Source organism: Colletes gigas, unplaced genomic scaffold (genome assembly GCF_013123115.1).
Source record: "Colletes gigas isolate AHSC1104 unplaced genomic scaffold, ASM1312311v1 Colletes_gigas_Sc00100, whole genome shotgun sequence".
NCBI classification, from domain to species: Eukaryota; Metazoa; Arthropoda; class Insecta; order Hymenoptera; family Colletidae; genus Colletes; species Colletes gigas.
The window spans coordinates 123162-129376 of record NW_025106726.1 but is presented as its reverse complement, the minus strand read 5'-3'; positions in this window follow the sequence as shown (position 1 = coordinate 129376).

Sequence of the window (6215 nt, the reverse complement as noted above, 5' to 3'; positions counted from 1 at the left end):
ATGTATAGAAAACCAAAAATATTTTGGTGATTTGCATATAATTCGAATTTACTTTTAAAGGATACTAACGCAGTATCTATTATTTTTAAAACGTAATGTACACGGAAGTATTCTTTGTCGCTGATCGTCGATGACAACATATCTATGATTAACATATCTATTAATTAAAAAATTTAGGCAAATTATATGAAGTCTGGCAATGTTTCTACTCTTTTATCAATATGTAATTTGGATATATAAATTTGTTTTAGGCGTATTTTACTAAACTGATGTATACTTACGGGCTGCAAATGGACTTACATCATTTTCAAAATTAGACAATTGTAAAAATCGTTTAATTTTAATTTTGAAAAATCAAATATCACTTAAAATATACTTCATATTAATTCAATTTTGTTTGCAAATAATGACACGACATAAAATAGAAGTAGTATTTTTAATTTTAGACGCTAATTACATTGTTAAAATTACAAGATATTGATAGTATTTACTTATACTCTGCATGTGGCAGTGTTTCGAAATATGCATGATGCACCGGAGGTATAAGGTAATAACTGCTTGATGTCTTTATATTTTTCATAAGTAATAGGCCTGGCATCTTGGTACAAAGGCGCCAGAGCGATTTTTTCAAATTTTAGTGGTTTTCTAGGACGTGTAGGTAATAAATTTATAGTTTTAAATTCTTTGTCCTTCATCGATGTTTTATATAAAATAGTGTATGGTGCACTTTTGAGAAACCTCATCCAACATATTTGCAACCAATTTACCTGTTCTCCATTAGTGTTTTTTCTTATCTGTTTTTTAATCGCATTTTGAAGATTTTTTATTGAAACGAAATTCTCTCGTTTCATTTCATGTAAAATGAATTTATCATGTTTTCTATATTGTGTTATTACATCATAATAATTCTGTGGTGTGTACAGAAAATTCCTTTCTCGCAATGCCATTTCTATGATGCCAAAATCTGCATCGTTCGGAAGGTATGAATGCCCCGAGAGTAAAAATTTGTGATCAATTATGTCAATGTTATTTTCCAACGATTGAACAACCTTCAACCACATCAATGCCATTTGTAAATTTCGATTTTGCACAGTATACATGTCACTGTAGGCAATAACATGGCCTTGGGTCGTTACATTTTCTAAATGCCTCAAACAGCAAGAAGCTACTTCTTGCGATCCCCTGGAAGCAATAGTTTCGTCCCACACATACATATTAACTTTATTGTCGTGGAAATTGTGAAAACCCTCGTTTAAAACATACATATTTCGCTTATAATATGCAATTGAGACAGATAATTTGGGGTAAGGTAAGGCTTTTTGTAAGTCAAAAGAGAAGGCAAAGTATTTATCAGGATTTTTTGATGCTAGAATTTTATCTTCTTGTAATGCTTTTCTTGCTAATTCAGCATCTTGCAAGTGAACATCATATCTTTGTACAAGAATCATTTTTTCTTCGTCATCAGTTGTTGTCTTAATTTTCATGTTTAAGAAATCGCATTTCGCACAGGTATCTTTACGTGGCAAATGGAAGTGTAACTTGAAATCTCGTTTAAAGATTTTTCTGTATGTCCATTCATTAACTGAACTCAAGTTATTTTCCTTACATTTTTCTAAGTATAAATTATACATTTTTTTTATGTTTAATTCAGGATTTAAAAACATCCGTTCTGGATTTTGGGATCGAGTATAATGACTTTCAAATGCCGGAAAGCTTTTTATGTGTTCTATCACTGTAGTATTCGTCACTAGCTCACTAGTTCTTCTGCAAGAGCCATCCATTTTTCCACGCATGTCGTTCGGAATATTCGCATGCGATTTTAGGATACGATCAATTCGTCTAGTAGATATTTGGAAAGTATCAATGAAAAACTTCTTACATACTAAAATGTTTCCACCAGAAGTGACCAGGTAAAATTTATAAGCATATGCCCTCATAGTGCCCGAATTATTTCTAGGCCTTCTTCTATTGACAGTTTCACGTTGAACATTACAATAGAGAAATACATTTTGCTTATTAAAATCACCTATATTCCAGAACTTATCCAAAATCTCTATACGTTGTATTTCATTAATACGTTCTATACATTTCTTCGAGTAATTACAATTTTTGGATTCAAATTTTTTTGCTGGAATGAATTTTCCTCTTTTTGTATAGTACTTTTGTCTAGTATTTCGCTTAATTTTATTTATTTGTTGCATATATTTTCCTTTATTTTGTTCCGCAGAATCTAAATTCTCAGTAACAATATCCTCATCTGATGAAGATTCTACCTCTATTATTCTTCTTCTCTTTTTACGATTCGTTAATTTGTTATTCATAGCGGAATTATCTTCATCCTCTGAATCTAAGATTATTCTTCTGTTTATATTCATGGGCTTTATTTCTGTGTGAATTTATTTAAAATTAAATAAAATAAATATTTTCAATTGTCAGAAAATAATATTGATTTACCATTTGTTCTTACCTATATCACTATCTGATGTTAATATGAAGTTATCCATTTCAGGACAAAAATAGAATAAGTAACCTAAACTAGTAACTCTTGACACGTAATATGACACGTAATATAAAACAAATGTAAAATAACAGGCTACTGATTGGCAACCATCTGCTAAGCCACCTACCTTTGTCAATTGGACTTACACCACTTTCATAATCGATGATTATGCAATTTCATTTACCGACCAATTTTAAATTGTACAAAACATGGGAATTTTTTAAGAAATTAAACACGGACTAGTTATACATAAAAAATTTACATTAAATTAAGCATGAATTACGTGATATCTCATTTTTTTCAAAAATGGATTTACACCACGTTCAAAATAAACGGTCCATATTTGCTTGTATGTACTACTTGATATATTCCCCTCATATTAACACCGTTATCATATCTTTGTCCGCGACAGTCTGATATTTTTATTCCTAACTGATCCAGAATGAGCATGATAGTTTCAGATAGTCCTTTTCCTGTTGTATTGTGAACTATTTCAAATTTGATAAAATGTTCCTTGATTTCAACCTCCTCGTCTGTTATGTTGATATAACGAAGAACAATCGATAATTGCTCTTGATGGCTCACATTTGGTGTACAATCCAATAAAATGGAATATTTTGCTCATCTTATTGCATTGATGATTATTTTTTGTATTTTATTTGCCATTGCACTCATTAATTCGTTTTCAATTGAATGCTATAAATAATGATGCCCTTTTATGTCTGTTTCGTTTAAATGATCATGTAGAACAGAATCAAATTTTGCAATTAATTGTATTAAACCCAAAAAATTACCATTGTGCGGTGTGTACAAAGTATCGGAACTTCCTCGGAAAGCTAAATTATGTTGCGCAAAATATAAAATAACAGCAGTTATTCTTTGAAAAACTCGTTCGTATCGTGCCGTTTCAAGTCTTAAAAATTTTTCGCACTATTTATCAAGTAGATTGCCAGTGCGAAAATTTTGTTCAATTTGAAGCCACTTGTTTATGGCTCGTAAATGTACCGCAGATCGTTCGTGCATTTTGATCCGCTTAAATGAGACCAATCACAAAATCCGTCTGCCCCCAATGAAATATCAGTAGTGGAAAATAATTTACAAATGAAAGTGTTGTCCTTTGTCCATTCGTTAGTATTCTTGTAAAATATATTGCAGAAAAATTTCTGTTATTTTCGTTCTTAGGGAAATTAAATTGAGTAACTTGTACAGGACCATGCTGAACTATTAAAGGGTATAATCGAATAAGGGGGTCAAATTGTGGAAGGAATGAGGTCTATTATAAATAATCCAATGTAGTTTTAATTTAATAATGAAATATATATATTTAATATTTTGGTAACATAATTCTCTGCTCTGTGCACACAACTCTCTCGAGACAAAGGGACTGACGCGCAGCTCACCTCGCGCACCAGTACTGCCAACATTCAGTCTATTTCACACCACATTCACTCACCAGATATACAACTTAATAAAAATAACCCTACACAAATGTGCCCTTGAACCAAATTTGACATACGATGGATCCATCGATAGAGCATCAGAAAAAAACATTCTGTGCCTTTTCAGTTTGTTGTGTTCTGTCAATTGGCCACGTGCTAGAATCTTCAATATCGAAATTTCTGTTTTCTTCCTTTTGTGCTTCAATTTCCATATATTTAATATCTTTTTATTGATGAGTTTCACAATCGCTCGTTTTTCTATTGTTTCCATTTTCGTCCAATTCAGTTTCGTTGGTGTCTTCTTCATTTTCTTTCACAGGTGTATTTAACTCTTGGTTTTCCTCTTCCAAAGGGATCTGATTCATTGCCATATGTTCTTCACCTTCGTTTGGCTGTCTTGAATGACTCGTAGTTTCAATTACATATTTCAAAATGTTGTTTGTTTAATGTTTAATATAATTGTCTCGCTGCTTCTTCCGTTTCAGTTTTTCAGCCCCACTCAAGTATTTCCGTTCACGATTTCTATACCTGCTAGCCATAGCGGTTCTTAAAAAAAACATATTTCTGTGTATAAAATTTTGTCTGTTACAAAAATGAATTAAATCGCGTGCCAAAAAAACATTTACTGTAAGATAGAATAAACTACATATTTCATTAGTTTGTATATAGTTGAAACATTTCTCTGTTCTTGCTCACTTTATCGAAATGTTAACATTTAGGGTGAAATTAATTTTATAATAACGAATTTAAATTCTCAACTAGTTATACGTATGTATTAGATTTTATTTGTATGACTGCCATACGTTTTTTCTGCGACGCGATTTCAGTTAGAGTTGATTTTAACTTAAAAGAGGGGAAATAATTGAAAAAAAATACTTACCAGAAATCAAATGTTTTGAAAATGTATATGTCACGGTTTATACCACAATATAACTTTGAAAAATATTCGTCGTCTTAAATTTACCAAAACGTAACGATCATAGTCCTTGCCACGCGTCGAGAGATTGACTAACGCTCAACATTAAAGACCGTAGCAATGCAATAGCCTGATGCGTTTTCGTTTAAAACATATGAACCGCAAGACGGCAACTGACACACAACCACTAATAAAATTAGGGAGTCTTATTTCTATTTTTTTAATCAGTTTTTAAAACAAATCCAAGTAATATTTTTTCGCATCCATAATTCGCTTTCAAGGGACAAAAAATTCAATGAAAGTACAAAATCTGTAATCATGCATGACTTTTGCAAAAAAACTATTGATGTAGTTTAATTTCTGTAAAAAGTACATTTCTCTGAAAGCGCTTGGATTTTTTTTATCTAAAGTAGTTTCCAGGATATGAGGACTTTATGGAGTTACACTGAACATTGCTGATTTTTGTCATTCCTTTAAACTGAATCGTCGCTACTAAAAAAATGTCTTGCATCTGTTAATGGTATCATCATTCTGTAAAAAGGATCAAAATCGATGTTTTTAATTGGGTAATTTTCGTAGACGCGAGGCCGGGTTCCGGCGAACGTGCTGAACCTGCCTTGCGCCGGCCCTGAGTAAGGCTTTCGAGTAGGTCCTGCCTTAAATGACGGGATATTGGGTAGCCGGTCAAGGAACGTAGGTTGTAACTAGTGTAAGAGTCGGAAATGTGGGGTAGCCGAGCCGATTCTGAACAACAACTTCCTTTGCAAAAATGTCGGATGGGGCTTCGTTTTTGAATTATTAACGAAAAACACTGACCAATCACGGCGCGCGCTCAGGGCCGTCCGAACTAGGAGAGCCAACGCGTCGGGTAGGTAGCAAGATGTGCATTGAAGATACGTCAAGGAACGAATACAAATAATTAAAAATACTACCACTGCAACTGTTAACCCTGCGGATCGGACAAATCAGCCAGTTAAATCGAATTTATTAATCATTTGTATTCGCTGTTTCCAAGGAAGAAGGAATAAAATGTGGGAACATGCTTTCGGAATTTTTAGGAAATTAACCCTTTGCACCCGTGTATCGCTTCTCGCCAGTGTTTTAAAATTAAAATAAGAATTATTTTAAGCGAATTAAAATAAATACGGTTAGAACCATTTGTAACTGATTGCTATTAAAAGCTTGACTGGAAAAGCAGACTGGATTTGTGCGTACCGAAATATTCCTCGAATGCAAAGGGTTAATAGAGAAATAATTGAAATTCGACTTACCCATTTACCTGCAAGTTTACCTGTTGCGCTGACAATAGGGCCCGGCCAATGCACCGTGGTCGATCACGGCAAGGCCGAAGACCCCAACG